The sequence below is a fragment of the Myotis daubentonii genome, chromosome 1 (genome assembly GCF_963259705.1).
Source record: "Myotis daubentonii chromosome 1, mMyoDau2.1, whole genome shotgun sequence".
NCBI lineage: Eukaryota > Metazoa > Chordata > Mammalia > Chiroptera > Vespertilionidae > Myotis > Myotis daubentonii.
Window position 1 is genome coordinate 19644654 of NC_081840.1, and position 15931 is coordinate 19660584.

The window sequence follows — 15931 nt, forward strand, 5'->3', positions numbered from 1 at the left end:
ACCTAGACTCATTCAGGGAGAAACTAGACTGTCTGGCAGTGGGCAGAACTTGGAACTTAAGGGCAGCTTTCTCTCAAAGGTGCTTGCAGTGATTACCAGGACACTGAGACTCGGGGCCCCTTAGGGCAGGGCTGAGGATCAGCCATAGCTGCTTGCTCCACCCTGTTGATCCACTGAGACCCCGCCCAACCCAAGCTGCAGCAGAGGCTTTTGCATATGAATGCCCTGGCCCTTTGCAATCTGAAAATTACCTAACAAACTGCAGCTGGGCCAGACAGACCCAGAACTTCCAAGAGAAAGCCCAAGGCCCCACGGCAGCTTGCATTGCTTCATAGCTGGGCCTCATTTGGGCACCTCCAAACCCTAAACAAGGAAGGGGAATCTGCAGATCTCTTCATAGCTCCTGCTGGGTAGCCTCAGGAAGAGGCTAAATTAGCACCTCCTTAGATCCAAGAGCCAGTGTACCCAGTGGTCAGAGTGGGACCATCCAGATTACAACTCCTCAGATTCATAAGGGACACACTCAGGGGGCAGACTCAGTGAGCACCAAAGCCCCACTGAAGCAAGTCTTGCCATATAAGGGTGTCTTCGGCACAGAAGTTCTCCCAATGTAGACACAGCTGATTCTCACAGCCAACTGGCCCAGAGGTCAATTCCTCTCAGTGATACCTACAACAATCAAGGCTTAACTACAACAAGACTGTGCACAAAGCTCACAAAGGGGTGCACCAAGAGTGTCCACCTCAGGTAATTGGGGAGGCTGAGCCACTGGGCCCTATAGGACACCTAGCACACAAAGCCACTCTACCAACACAGGGAAGCATAAAAAAGGCCGAGACAAAGAAACAGGACACAAATGACAGAAATGGAGGAAAGCAAACTACTGGATATAGAGTTCAAAACCACACTTTTAAGGTTTTTCAAGAACTTTCTAGAAACTGCTGATAAATATAGTGAGACCCTCAAGAAATCTAATGAGATCCTCGAGGTTATGAAAAAGGACCAACTAGAAATTAAGCATACACTGACTGAAATAAAGGATATTATGCAGAGTTCCAATAGCAGACTAGAGGATCGCAAGAATCAAGTCAAAAATTTGAAGTACGAAGAAGCAAAAAACACCCAACCGGAAAAGCAAAATGAAAAAAGAATCCAAAAATACAAAGATAGTGTAAGGAGCCTCTGGAACAGCTTCAAGCGCACCAACATCTGAATTATAGGGGTGCCAGAAGAAGAGAGAGAGAAAGATATTGAAAACCTATTTGAAGAAATAATGATGGAAAACTTCCCCTACCTGGTGAAAGAAATAGATTTACAATTCCAGGAAGCGCAGAGAACCCCAAACAAAAGGAATCCAAAGAGGACCACACCAAGACACATCATAATTAAAATGCCAAGAGCAAAAGACAAAGAGAGAATCTTAAAAGCAGCAAGAGAAAAACAGTCAATTACCTACAAGGGAGTACCCATACGACTGTCAGCTGATTTCTCAACAGAAACTTTGCAGGCCAAAAGGGAGTGACAAGAAATATTCAAAGTGGTGAATGCCAAGAACCTACAACCAAGATTACTTTATCCAGCAAAGCTGTCATTCAGAATTGAAGGTCAGATAAAGAGCTTCACAGATAAGGAAACGCTAAAGGAGTTCATCACCACCAAACCAGTATTACATGAAGTGCTGAAAGGTATCCTTTAAGAAGAGGAAGAGGAAGAAAAAGGTAAAGATACAAATTATGAACAACAAATACACATCTATCAACAAGTGAATCTAAGAATCAAGTGAATAAATAATCTGATGAACAGAATGAACTGGTGATTATAATATAATCAGGGGCATAGAAAGGGAGTGGACTGACTATTCTTGCGGGGGAAAGAAGTGTGGGGGATGCGGGAAGAGACTGGACAAAAATCGTGCACCTATGGATGAGGACAGTGGGTGGGGAGTGAGGGCGGAGAGTGGGGTGGGAACTGGGTGCAGGGGAGTTATGGGGGGAAAAAAGAGGAACAAATGTAATAATCTGAACAATAAAGATTTAATAAATAAATAAATAAAAATCAATGATGAGAATCATCAATCAGCTGCTTCCTCCACAACCCCCACTGGGGATCAAGCCCACAACCAGCCAAGTGCCCTGACCGGGAATCAAACCGTGACCTCCCGGTTCATAGGTCAATGCTCAACCACTGAGCCACACCAGCTGGGCTATTTCTTTTGTTCTTTTCTTTTTTAATATATATATGTATTGATTTCAGAGAGGAAGGGAGAGGGAGAGAGATATAGAAACATCAATACTAAGAGAGAATCATTGATCAGCCGCCTCCTGCATGCACCACACTGGGGATGGAGCCCACAACCCGGGCATGTGACCTGACCCGGATTCAAACTGTGACCTCCTGGTTCATAGGTCAATGCTCAACTACTGAACCATGCCGGCCGCGCTGGGCTATTTCTTTTTAACGATTGACAGTATTACAGATGTCCCCCATCCCACCCCCCTTTATCACTTTCACCCAGCCCCTACCCCACCCCAGGCCTTCACCACACTATTGTCTGTCTCCATGGGTTATGCATATAAGTATTTAAGTTCTTTGGTTTATCTTTTCTCACCACTCCCTACCCCAAGATTTGTCAGTCTGAGAGAAACAGAACACTTCTGAAGGCCAGGTTCAATCCACAAACCCTAGTTCTACCAACCCCCTGGTCTTTAGGACTCAGGATGTACAGCACTTAATTCTTTTTTTTTCTTTTTCTTTTTTTATTGATTTCAGGGAGGAAGGAAGAGGGAGAGAGAGATAGAAACATCAATGATGAGAGAGAATCACTGATTGGCCGCCTCCCACACATCCCCCAATGGGGATCGAGCCCACAACCAGGGCCTGTGCCCTTGACTGGAATCGAACCCGGGACTCTTCAGTCCACAGGCCGACGCTCTACCCATTGAGCCAAACCAGTTAGGGCAGCACTTAAATCTTGAGTCCCCCTAAATTAGCACAGGGTCTAGTATAGAAAAAGCACTTGATAAAATTTTGATACATTTTTGAAGAATAACAGCTAATATTTATTTGGTACTCATTGTGAACCAAACACTTTACATTTATTAACTCATGTCATCTTCACAGCCTTATGAAGTAGGTAGACTTGCTGAAGGTTACAGAGCTAAGAAGCCAGGGAGGTAGGTCTGTCAGACTTCACATTCAAGTCTCACTTCAGATTTCATAGAAAGATAGAATCTCCCACTTGGGAGCCATTAGGGAATAGTGATTAAGATCATATTCTTTGGATTTAAGTTCCAGATTAGTCATTTTGTATTTGTCATCTTGGGAAATTACATATCTCTAAACCTCCACATGTCAATCTGTAAAATGGGGTTAATAAGGCTGCTGTAAGGGTGAAATGAGATAAATAGGCACAGAGGACCTCATCAACAAACAGTAACTATTCTTATTCTTATTGTCCCAGTATTTTCCCCTTTAGGATTATTAAATTGTAGCCATCTACACCCACTGTAGCTCCTTGCTCCACAAACAGGTATATTTTGGTGGGATATCTTGTTACTAGAGAAAAGACAAGGGAGCCACTTCAGGTATCAGATGGCTGCCTTCAGAGCCTGCAGTACATTTGATAAGAATGAAAATGATCAAAACAAACAACAGTGCTCAGGGCAAGGGGCAAATTGTTCCCCTGCCAGGCTGCTTCATAGGAAAAGGGATTGTTATCTTAGTTCTAAAACCTAATCCCTGCTGGAGCCTTGTGTTTCAAATCCCCTTAAGGTTAGAGCCAAACTGGCTAGTGCAATATGAAAGATTTTAATAAGTCAAACCTAAATAGTGCTCCTGAGACATAAAATTGTAAAGATACCAGCTTTCTAAGTTAGTTTATGATCAAGCCAATGACAATATTTTTACAGACTTTTTAAAAATAACTCAAAATAATTCTAAAGCTCATTTAGAAAAAAATTAATGAAGGGATACTAGATCATACTTTTTATTCACTTATCCATTTAATAAATTTTGCATTTTACTTGACTTTACCTTTTGTAGCTTTATTAAGATATATTTGACATTCCATAAAATTCACCTTTTCAATGTCATTTTTAGTATATTCTCAGAGTTGTGCCATGATCAGCACTATATAATTTTCCAACACTCTTAAAAGAAACCCGGTACCCACCTAGCAGTCATTTATCTTTCCCATCCCCCACCCCCACCCAACCTAGTCTCAGGTAACTATTAATCTACTTCTTGTCTCCATGGATTTGTCTATTCTGTAAATTTTATATAAATGGAATTATGCAATAGCTGGTCTTTTTTAATTTAATTATTTATTGTTTAAGATAATACATATGTCTCCTTTTTCCCCCATTGACCTCTCTCCGGCTGCTCACACCCCCCAGCACATGCCCTCACCCTCAACTGTCTGTGTCCATTGGTTATGCTTATATGTATGCATACAAGTGCTTTGGTTAATCTCTTACCACCCCTTCCATCCTCCCCTGCCTTCCCTCTGAGGTTTAACGGTCTGTCTCTGGATCTATTTTTGTTCATCAGTTTGTATTGTTCATTATATTCCACAAATGAGTGAGATCCTGTAATATTTATCTTCCTCTGACTGGCTTATTTCACTTAGCATAATGCTATCCAGGTTCATCCATGCTGTTGCGAATGGTAAGAATTCTTTCTTTTTTACAGCAGCATAACATTCCACTGTGTAGCTGTAACAATAGCTGGCCTTTTGTGACTGGCTCCTTTCACTTAGCTTAATGTTTTCAAAGTTTCTGTAGTCAAGAATTTAACCTTGCCCAGACAGAGACCTGGCCTTTGTCCTCAGCCTCTGGGAAGTAATCTCTAAGCTCTTGAAATGTCATGCCTAATACGAGGGTCTTTGCCTTGGAGCCTCGAGCCAACAGATAGTCTTTTTTTCCTTTTTTTAGTGATTTTTAAATTGATTTTTTAGAGAGAGGGAAAAGGAGAGGGAGAAAGAAACATCTGTGTGATCAAGCCCAACAACTCGGGCATGTGCCCTGACCTGGAAGGAAACTGGCAAACTTTCTGTGCATGGCATGACACCCAACCAACTGAGCCACACCGGCCAGGGCCAGATAGTCTCAAAACTATGATTTAAGTTGGCAGCTGGCCACATCAAATAGTCTTAGGGTGGTGGCTATCCAGAAAGACCGGCAATATGATTTAGCATGGGGGCTATCGGTCATGCAGTATCAGTAGCTGTCTGGAGGGGCTGGATACTGAGATCAGCCACATAGGCAGCCATGCCTAGGTAATGGAGATTCAATAAAAACTATGGACATCACCCAGCCTGCATGGCTCAGTGGTTGAGCATCGACCTATGAACCAGAAGGTCACAGTTCGATTCCTGGTCAGGGCACCTGCCTGGGTTGCCGGCTTGATCTCCAGTGTGGGGCATATGATCTTCAGTGTGGAGTGTGCAAAAGGCAGCCGATCAATGATTCTCTCTCATCATTGATGTTTCTCTCTCTCTCCCTTCCTCTCTGAAATCAATAAAAAATATATTTAAAAGTAAATAATAAATAATTTTTTAAAAGAATAAGGACATTATTCTTACCTACTCTTACATAACCACAATGTCATTAATACTTTAAAGAAAATTAGCCAACATTTCATAATGTAGTCTACCACAAGTCCATATTCAAATTTGTCCAAATGTCCCACAAATATCTTTTATCATTTTTACCAGCTGAACCAGAATCCAATTGAGCTTTTTACTCATGCATTTGGTCTCTCTTTCATTTACTCTATTACTTTTTTTTTTATAACACTGATATTTCAAAGATCCTAAGCCAGTTGTCCTATAGAATGTTTCACATTCTAGATTTTTCTGATTGTTTCCTTGTGCTGTTTATCTTGCTCCTATATCTCCTGAATTTCTTGTGAACTGGAAGTCAGAGCTGCCTAGATCAGGTAATGGAAGCACCTAATGCCAGATTGTCCCTCTATTAGAAATACCAAGGTGATGACAGCCACATCTCTTCTGTTGCAGTTACCAAGTAATCTGGAGGCCTAATTTTTTAAACTATCTATATTAATAAAAGCCTAGGTGGTGTCTCGCCCTTGCATCATCACAAGATGATCACCCCCATGTTGTCACAAGATGGCCACCCCAACATCATCACAAGATGGCTGCCGTCAGGAGAAGGCAGTTGGGGGCGATTGGACTGGCAGGGGAGCAGTTAGGGGTCAATCAGGCCAGCAGGGGAGTAGTTAGGGGGTGAGCAGGCTGGCAGGCATAAGTGGTTAGGGGCAATCAGGCAGACAGGCAGGTGAGCAGTTAGGAGCCAGCAGTCCTAAATTGTGAGAGGGATGCCCCAAGGATATTATTCTTACCTACTCCTACATAACCACAATGTCATTAATACTTTAAAGAAAATTAGCCAAGGAGAGGGTGCAGGCTGGGTTGAGGGACACTGCCCCTCCCCTCCCCCCAGTGACCTCTAGTCCGATATAATAAAAGCCTAATATGCAAATTGACTGACTGGTGGAACGACAGGTCACTATGACACGCACTGATCACCAGGAGGCAGACGCTTAATGAAGGAGCTGCCCCCTGGTGTTCAGTACAGGGGGAGGGCCAGTCAGCCAGAAGCTGGGCTCATGACTGGGAAGAGCAGCGGCGGTGGCAGGAGCCTCTCCTGCCTCCAGGGCAGCGCTAAGGAGCAGTGAGCAGGCGGGCAGTAAGGAGCGAGGGGTCCCAGACTGCAAGAGGGATCCCAGACTGCAAGAGGGCACAGGCCTGCCTGCGGGACCGCCCCCCCACCCCCAGTGCATGAATTTCATGCACTGGGCCTCTAGTCCTATCTAATAAAAGAGAAACATGGTAATTAGCCGTACCTCCACTACCCTTCCCATTGGCTAATCAGGGCGATATGCAAATTAACTGTCAGCCAAGATGGCGGCCGGCAGCCAGGCAGCTTGAAGCTAACATGAGGCTTGCTTGCTTCAGTGACAGAGGACTCCAACGTTCCCCGCCTGCTTTGCCGGCCTCTGAGATTGCAGTTTGAAACATTGTTACAAATATAGAAGCTAAACCCAGAAACCTGCTTTCAGCCAGCCGCGATCTCAGAGCTGGGGTAGAGCCATAACCTCCCCATCGGCCCTGTCCTGAGTGTGACAGTGGCGGCGCCCCAACCCCCTGATCGGCCCTGCTCTGTGGGTGACAGGGGGCGGTGCCCCAACTCCCCTATTGGCCCTACTCTGTGAGTGACAAGGGGGAGCTCCTCAACCCCCTGATACAGTGTTCGATTATAGAACCCAAACAAACCAGATACCTGCTTTCAGCAGCAGAGGCCTCAGAGCTGGAGCTGAGCCTCAGAGCTAAAGCTGGCCCAGAATAAAAAAAAAAAGAAAAGAAAAAAAGGAGCAGTTGGGAGCATCAGCCACCCGCCAGCCTGAAAACAGCCCTCAGCCCCTCAACCAGACTGGCCAGGCACCCCAGTGGGGACCCCCACCCTGAAGGGTGTGTGACCAGCTGCAAACAGCCATCATCCCCTCATCCAGGCTGGCCAGGCACCCCAGTGGGGACCCCCACCCTGATCCAGGACATCCTTCAGGGCAAACCAGCTGGCCCCCACCCATGCACCAGGCCTCTATCCTATATAGTAAACAGGTAATGTGCCTCCCAGCACCGGGATCAGTGGAGCCTCGAGGCCTCCTGGCACCGGGATCAGCGTGACAGGGGGCAGCGCCCAAACCTCCTGATGGCCCTGTGGCTCTGTGTGTGAGAGGGGGCGGGGCCACAACCTCCCTATCCGCCCGGCTCTGCTCGTGACAGGGAAAGGCGCCTCAACCCCCTGATCAGCCCTGCTCTGTGCCTGATGGGGGGAGCTCCCAAACACCCTGATCGCCCTGCGGCTCTGTGTGTGACAGGGTGCGGTGCCCCAACCTCCCCGCCACGGGCCCTGCTCTGTGTGTGATGGGGTAGAGCCATAACTTCCCCATCAGCCCTGCCCTGAGTGTGAGAGTGGTGGCACCCCAACCCCCTGATCGGCCCTGCTCTGTGGGTGATAGAGGGCGGCGCCCCAACCCCGCCCTCACGGGCCCTGCTCTGTGTGTGATGGGGTAGAGCCATAGCCTCCCCATCGGCCCTGCCCTGAGTGTGACAGTGGTGGCGCCCCAACCCCCTGATCGGCCCTGCTCTGTGGGTGATGGAGGGTGGCGCCCGAACCCCCTGATTCGCCCTGCTCTGTGTGACAGGGGGCGGTGCCCCAACTCCCCTATCGGCCCTACTCTGTGAGTGACAGGGGGGAGCTCCCCAACCCCCTGATGGGCGCTGCTCTGTTTGCGACAGGGGGGAGCTCCCCAACCCCCTGATTGACCCTGCTCTGTGCGTGACAGGGTACGGAGCCCCAACTCCCCTGATGGGCCCTGCTCTGTGCATGACAGGGGGTAGTGCCCCAACCCCCTGATTGGCCCTGCTCTGTGCGTGACAGGGGGTGGCGCCACAACCTCCCCATTGACCCTGCCTTGAGTGTGACAGGGGGCGGTGCCCCAACCCCCCAATTGGCCCTACCCTGAGCGTGACTGAGTGTGGCACCACAACCTCCCGATTCGCCCTGCTCTGTGCATGACAGGGGGCGGTGCCCCAACTCCCCAATCATCCCTGCTCTGAGCCCAACCAGGGGCTGCACCTAGGGATTGGGCCTGCCCTCTGCCACCCGGGAGCAGGCCTAAGCCAGCAGGTCGTTATCTCCCGAGGGGTCCCAGACTGCGAGAGTGCACAGGCAGTGCTGAGGGACCACCCTCCCCCCCGAGTGCACAAATTTTTGTGCACCGGGCCTCTAGTCTATATAATTAAAGCCCAGTGACCATTATGGCAGAATGACCAGAACAACTGGTTGCTATGATGCATCGGCTGCAGGGGTCACCACCAGCACTGCTGCCGAGCCCGAGGGCCCTGGGGCCAGTTGCACAGCTGCTGCCAAGGCACCGGTAAAGAAGAACGTGAAGGTGACCAGCGTGAGTGTGCAGCTTGAGATGAAGGCTCTGTGGGACGAATTCAATCAGTTGGGCACATGCCGGGGTCCAACCCCAGCAGGTCCAGGGGTTCCCAAAGGCGTAGACGGAGTCGGCGAAGAAGGAATGACACAGAGACAGCGTTCAGTTGACCAGCAGCCTAGCCAGGATCTCCAGCCAAGTTCTGGTCTCGATCTCCAGAGAGGTTCTGCTTTGGATCTCCAGGGAAGTTCTGTGGCCATGTTCCCTCGCTAGGCTCTCCAGCCAGGCTCCATCCAGGCTCTCCAGCCAGGCTCAGTCACCAGGTTCCAGTCAGGCTTTCCTGCCAATCTCCACAGTCAGGTTCAGTCCAGGATCCCCTGCCATGCTCTCTCGCCAGGCTCCATCTCCAGGCTCTAAGGCCAGTCCCTGTCCAGGATCCTCCGGCATGCTCTCTCCAGCGAAGTTCTTCTGTCTCTAGAGAACGTTCTGTGTAGGCTCTGTGCCTAGGCTCTGTCTCTCTTGGTCCTGTCTTCCAAGCCCTGTCTCCTAAGTTCTGTGTTCTGAGTTCTGTGTCTCTCTGTCTTGTTACATCTGTATTTATACCAGTTGATTCAATCCTATCAATCTCTATTTCAAAGGTTAGGGCGTTTCTTATCTCCATTCCAGGGAGTAAAGATTATGTAGCTTAAGCATGATTGTTCGTAGTTAAAGTGATTAATTACCCGCCTGGCACTTAGTTAAGAGGTTTTTTTTTTGTTTGTTTGTTTGTTTTTTAATATACTTCTTTATTGATTTCAGAGAGGAAGGGAGAAGGAGAGATAGAAACATCAATGATGAGAGAGAATCACCGATTGGCTGCCTCCTGCACACCCCCCACCGGGGATCGAGCCTGCAACCCAGGCATGTGCCCTTGGCCGGAATCGAACCCAGGACCCCTCAGTCCACAGGCTGACACTCTATCCACTGAGCCAAACCAGCTAGGGCGTAGTTAAGAGGTTTTATTCCCTCCCTAACTTCAGGGGAAAATCCCTACCTGGGGAAACAACCTTTCTCAGAGACCTTGGTTAAAACACATAGTGCCAAGAAGGTGAGCAAACATATTAAGAACAGTATGCCATATATGCCAGGTCCCTTGAAAACAGCAAGCATGGACCGGCTCCCGGCAGGCATAGAGATGATTGTCACCAAGGCTGGCAGGTCAGGGCACCCCCTTCCTGCTGCAACCCTCCCCAGTCTCGGGCAGCAGGCTTTGGCCCAATCCACATGAGTGAGACTGAGAAGCAGGGTGGGGGGCTTGGTCTGGCCACCTGTGCATCCAGCTCCTTCACTCTCTGAGTCCGGCTTGATTGAGGGCAGGGCCAGCTGGCCAACCTCCCATGGCCCCTCCCCCCAGCTGGCCTGGCCTGATAGACCCCATCAGGACGGGCCGGCTGGACTCCACCGGTGTACAAATTCATGCACCGGGCCTCTAGTACAGTAATAGAAACAGACATGTTGCTTTTACATTTTTTTTAAAAAATATTGTAAAGGCAAATGAAAGACTTCTAATAAGGAGAAACAGTGAGGTGGATCAGTATCATTTTTCACCAGAGAATGAATTTAAATAAAGCAGCAGCCCTGGCTAGTGTAGCTTAATTGGTGGAGCATCGTCCATGTTCCAAAAGGTAGCTGGTTTGATCCCCTATCAGGGCACATGCCCAGGTTTCGGAGCTCAATCCCAAATAGGGGGCTTGCAGGAGGCAGTGAATCAATTGTTTCTTTTTCACATCAATATTTCTCTCTTTCTCTAAGATCAATAAAAACATAATAAATAAATAGGTAATAAATAAAGCAGCAATAACTAAAGCATAATGGCATCAGAGCATAAAATACTGACATTACAATAAATAGAAACATACAATTATACAGGAGAAAAGAATGTTAGTTGGAAGGTACCTTAGAAATAAAACTGAGTGTAATTGCCTTACTTTACTACAAAATCTGAAGTTCAAGAAGCTTAATAAATGTTGTTAAAGCCAATTAAATTAAGACCAGAAAATAATTACTTTTTGAATGCTTACTCTATCCTGGCTTGTTCTAATCACTTTACATGATTAACTCATTTAATTATCTCAACAACTTTGTTGAGGTAGAATATCGTCTTACTTTTGCACTAGATTTGCTTTCTTACTTATGTTTTCCTAAGATTGCTATTAAATTCAGTTGTTATTCTCTATATGCTCCAAGGACAGTGAGGGACCAGGACTGGTAGAAATGCTTCACATGTATGTGCCTCTGTGAAAAATGAGAGTGGATTTTAAAGGCTCTTCTCCAGGGAGGGAGCAAGAAATTGAGAACCTATTTGAAAAAATAATGACAGATAACTTCTCTTACTTGGTGAAAGAAACAGACACACATGACCAGGAAGCACAGAGAAACACAAACAAGAGGAACACAAAGAGGCCTACATCAAGACACATCATAATTAAAATGCCAAAAGTTAAAGACAAAGAGAGAATCTTAAAACAGCAAGAGAAAGGCAGTTAGTTATCTATAAGGGAGCACCCATATGACTGTCAGGTTATTTCTCAACAGAAAATTTGCAGGCCAGAAGAGAGTGGCAAGAAATATTCAAAGTGATGAAAAGCAAGGACCTACAACCAAGAATATTTCATCCAGCAAAGCTATCAATTAGAATAGAAGATCAGATAAAGAGCTTCACAGACAAGAAAAAGCTAAAGGAATTAATCACCACCAAACCAATATTACATGAAATGTTAAAAGGTGTTCAAGAAAAAGGAGAAGAAGAAGAAGAAGAAGAAGAAGAAGAAGAAGAAGAAGAAGAAGAAGAAGAAGAAGAAGAAGAAGGAGGAGGAGGAGGAGGAGGAGGAGGAGGAGGAGGAGGAGGAGGAGGAGGAGGAGGAGGAGGAGGAGGAGGAGGAGGAGAGATCAAGAAGAGGAACAATAAAATGGCAATAAATGCATATTTGTCAACAATTGAATCTAAAAATCAAAATAGACAAACAAGCAAAACAGAAACAGACTCATGAATAAGAGAACATTTTGATGGTGGTCATATTTGTGGGGGTGGGTGCGGGTTGGGTAAAAAAAAGTGAAGGGGTTTAGAAGCACAAATGAGTAATAGCCCATGGACACAGACCATAGACAGGTGAAGGCCTGGGATGAGGGCGGGGGAGATGAGTAGAGGGGGGCAAAGGAGGGAAAATAGGGGACATCTGTAATACTCTCAACAGTAAAATTAATTTAAAAATAATAAAAGCTCTGCATATAAGCATAACTACGGACACAAACAGTAGGGGGATGAGAGTATGTGCTGAGAAAGTGGGAATGACTGGGAAGAGGTCAATGGGGAGAAATATGTAATACTTTAAACAATAAAGAATCAAAAATAAATAAATACCCTTTTCCACCTTTTTCTTTCAATCCTACATTCCAGGTCTTGGTCTGTATCTAACTGATTTCCCATGTTAATTATTTTAACCTTGTCCTCAGTGGCCTTTTTTGTCTCTCATCACCATAGAAACCCATCTGTCTTAAGAATCATCTTTCATGCCAGTTTCTTAGACCCAGTTAAGTCCCCCTTTGGCTTCAAAATACCTGCTGAATTAAATCTAAGCTCCTTAATCTTGGCTTCTGGGATCTTATCTAATTTGCTCCTCTTTTATTCTCTTTTTAGAAATAATAGGCTCCTGAAGCAAAATTAAGGCAGATCACTGTCAACCATAATATTAACTGTGATAACTAGTATATTTACATAGTATTTTAGAGTTGATTGTCATAATCATGCTATGATATATATATTAAGCAGTTCACAGGATAAGCGTTTAGTTTGATAAAATTGGAGCCAAAGAGGTTAAGTATCTAGACCAGTGGTTCTCAACCTTGGCTGCACATTAGAATCACCTGGGAATCTTTTTAAAATCCTGATTTCTGGGCCCCATCCTCCAGAAATTCTGTTTCTTTGTTACTAATGTTGTGGCCCCACCCCATAACAAAGAAACAGAGAGAGAACCAAGATGGCGGCATAGGTTAACGCCGGAGTTTGCTGCTTTGAACAACTACTTCAAAAGTGAAACTAAAAGACAGAACAGACATCACCCAGAACCACAGGAACGCTGGCTGAGTGGAAGTCCTACAACTAGGAGGAAAGAGAAACGCATACGGACACTCAGAGGAGGCGCAGTGCTGAAGTCAAATTCTGAGGTGCGGAGTGCGAGGAGCAGGCTGGCGGCGGAGGGCGCGGTTGTTGTTTCCAATTGGGAGGGAGTCGCAGACTCTGAGCTCCAGATACAGGCGAGTCTTTAAGGACCCAGACTCAAACGGGAGAAGCGGGACTGTCTGGCTTCGGTCAGAGCGAGTACAGCTTTCTCCCCCAGCTTTGCAGCGGGTGCTGGGACTCAGAGAGGCAGAGCCCCTGGGGACAGGACTGAGAGCCGCCATAAGTGCTCTCTCCGGCCCACCCTGTTGATCCTGTGTGACCCGCCCTGCCCAAGCCCTGCACAGAGGCATTTGCCGGATAGCCTCAGGCAAAGGCTAGATTAGCACCTCCCTAGAGGACAGAAGTTCTCTCACTGCTGACACAGCTGATTCTCATAGCCACTTGGCCTGGAGGTCAAACCCTCCCTGGGATTAGCTACAACAATCAAGGTTTAACTATAAGACTGCGAACAAAGACCGCTAGGGGGTGCACCAAGGAAGCATAACAAAATGCGGAGACAAAGAAACAGGACAAAATTGTCAATGGAAGATATAGAGTTCAGAACCACACTTTTAAGGTCTCTCAAGAACTGTTTAGAAGCCGCCGATAAACTTAATGAGATCTACAAGAAAACTAATGAGACCCTCGATGTTATGTTGGGGAACCAACTAGAAATTAAGCATACATGGACTGAAATAAAGAATATTATACAGACTCCCGACAGCAGAGCAGAGGAGCGCAAGAATCAAGTCAATGATTTGAAATGCGAGGAAGCAAAAAACACCCAACCGGAAAAGCAAAATGAAAAAAGAATCCAAAAATGCGAGGATAATGTAAGGAGCCTCTGGGACAACTTCAAGCGCACCAACATCAGAATTATAGGGGTGCCAGAAGATGGGAGAGAGCAAGATATTGAAAACCTATTTGAAGAAATAATGACAGAAAACTTCCCCCACCTGGTGAAAGTAATGGACGTACAGGTCCAAGAAGTGCGGAGAACCCCAAACAAAAGGAATCCAAAGAGGACCACACCAAGACACATCATAATTAAAATGCCAAGAGCAAAAGACAAAGAGAGAATCTTAAAAGCAGCAAGAGAAAGAAACCCAGTTACCTACAAGGGAATACCCATACGACTGTCAGCTGATTTCTCAACAGAAACTTTGCAGGCCAGAAGGGAGTGGCAAGAAATATTCAAAGTGATGAATACCAAGAACCTACAACCAAGATTACTTTATCCAGCAAAGCTATCATTCAGAACTGAAGGTCAGATAAAGAGCTTCACAGATAAGGAAAAGCTAAAGGAGTTCATCACCACCAAACCAGGATTATATGAAATGCTGAAAGGTATCCTTTAAGAAGAGGAAGAGGAAGAAAAAGGTAAAGATACAAATTATGAACAACAAATATGCATCTATCAACAAGTGAATCTAAGAATCAAGTGAATAAATAATCTGATGTACAGAATGAACTGGGGATTATAATAGAATCAGGGACATAGAAAGGGAATGGACTGACTATTCTTGGAGGGGAAAAGGGTGTGGGAGATGCGGGAAGAGACTGGATAAAAATTGTGCACCTATGGATGAGGACAGTGGGTGGGGAGTGAGGGCGGAGGGTGGGGCGGGAACTGGGAGGAGGGGAGTTATGGGGGGGAAAAAAGAGGAACAAATGTAATAATCTGAACAATAAAGATTTAATTAAAAAAAATCATCAAAAAAAAAAGAAAAAAAGAAACAGAATTTCTGGAGAATGAGGCCCAGAAATCAGGATTTTTAAAAGATTCCCAGGTGCCAAAACCGGTTTGGCTCAGTGGATAGAGCGTCGGCCTGCGGACTGAAAGGTCCCAGGTTCGATTCCGGTCGAGGGCATGTACCTGGGTTGCGGGCATATCCCCAGTGGGAGATGTGCAGGAGGCGGCTGGTCGATGTTTCTCTCTCATCGATGTTTCTAACTCTCTATCTCTCTCCCTTCCTCTTTGTAAAAAATCAATAAAATATATTTAAAAAAAAAAAAAAAAGATTCCCAGGTGATTCTAATTTGCAGCCAAGGTTGAGAACCACTGGTCTAGACCAGCCGTGGGCAAACTACGGCCCACGGGCCGGATCCAGCCCGTTTCAAATGAATAAAAACTAAAAAAAAAAAAAAAAAAAAAAAAGACCGTACCCTTTTATGTAATGATGTTTACTTTGAATTTATATTAGTTCACACAAACACTCCATCCATGCTTTTGTTCCGGCCCTCCGGTCCAGTTTAAGAACCCACTGTGGCCCTCGAGACAAAAAGTTTGCCCACCCCTGGTCTAGACCATGATAATACAGCTTATTTTGAAGTTGCTAGAGGCCTGGTGCACAAAATTCGTGCACAGGCCGGGGGTGGGGGTGGAATCCCTTAGCCTGGCCTGCACCCTCTCACAATCTGGGACCCCTTGGACATCCCTCTCACAATCCAGGACTACTGGCTCCTAACCACTGGCCTGACTGCCTGTCTGATCACCCCTAATGTTTGCCTATGTTCCTCATCACCCCTAACTGCCCTGCCTGCCTGCCTCATCACTCCTAACTGCTCGCCTGCCTGTCTCATCACCCCAACCACTGGCCTGCCTGCCTCATCACCCCAACCACTCACCTGCCTGCCTGATTGCCCCTAACTGCCTCTGCTTCGGCCCCCACCACTGTGGCTTCATCTGGAATGACGTCCGGAAGGTTGTTCAGCTGCCTGGTCTAATTAGCATATTTTACTTTTATTATTATATATAGCTTGAAT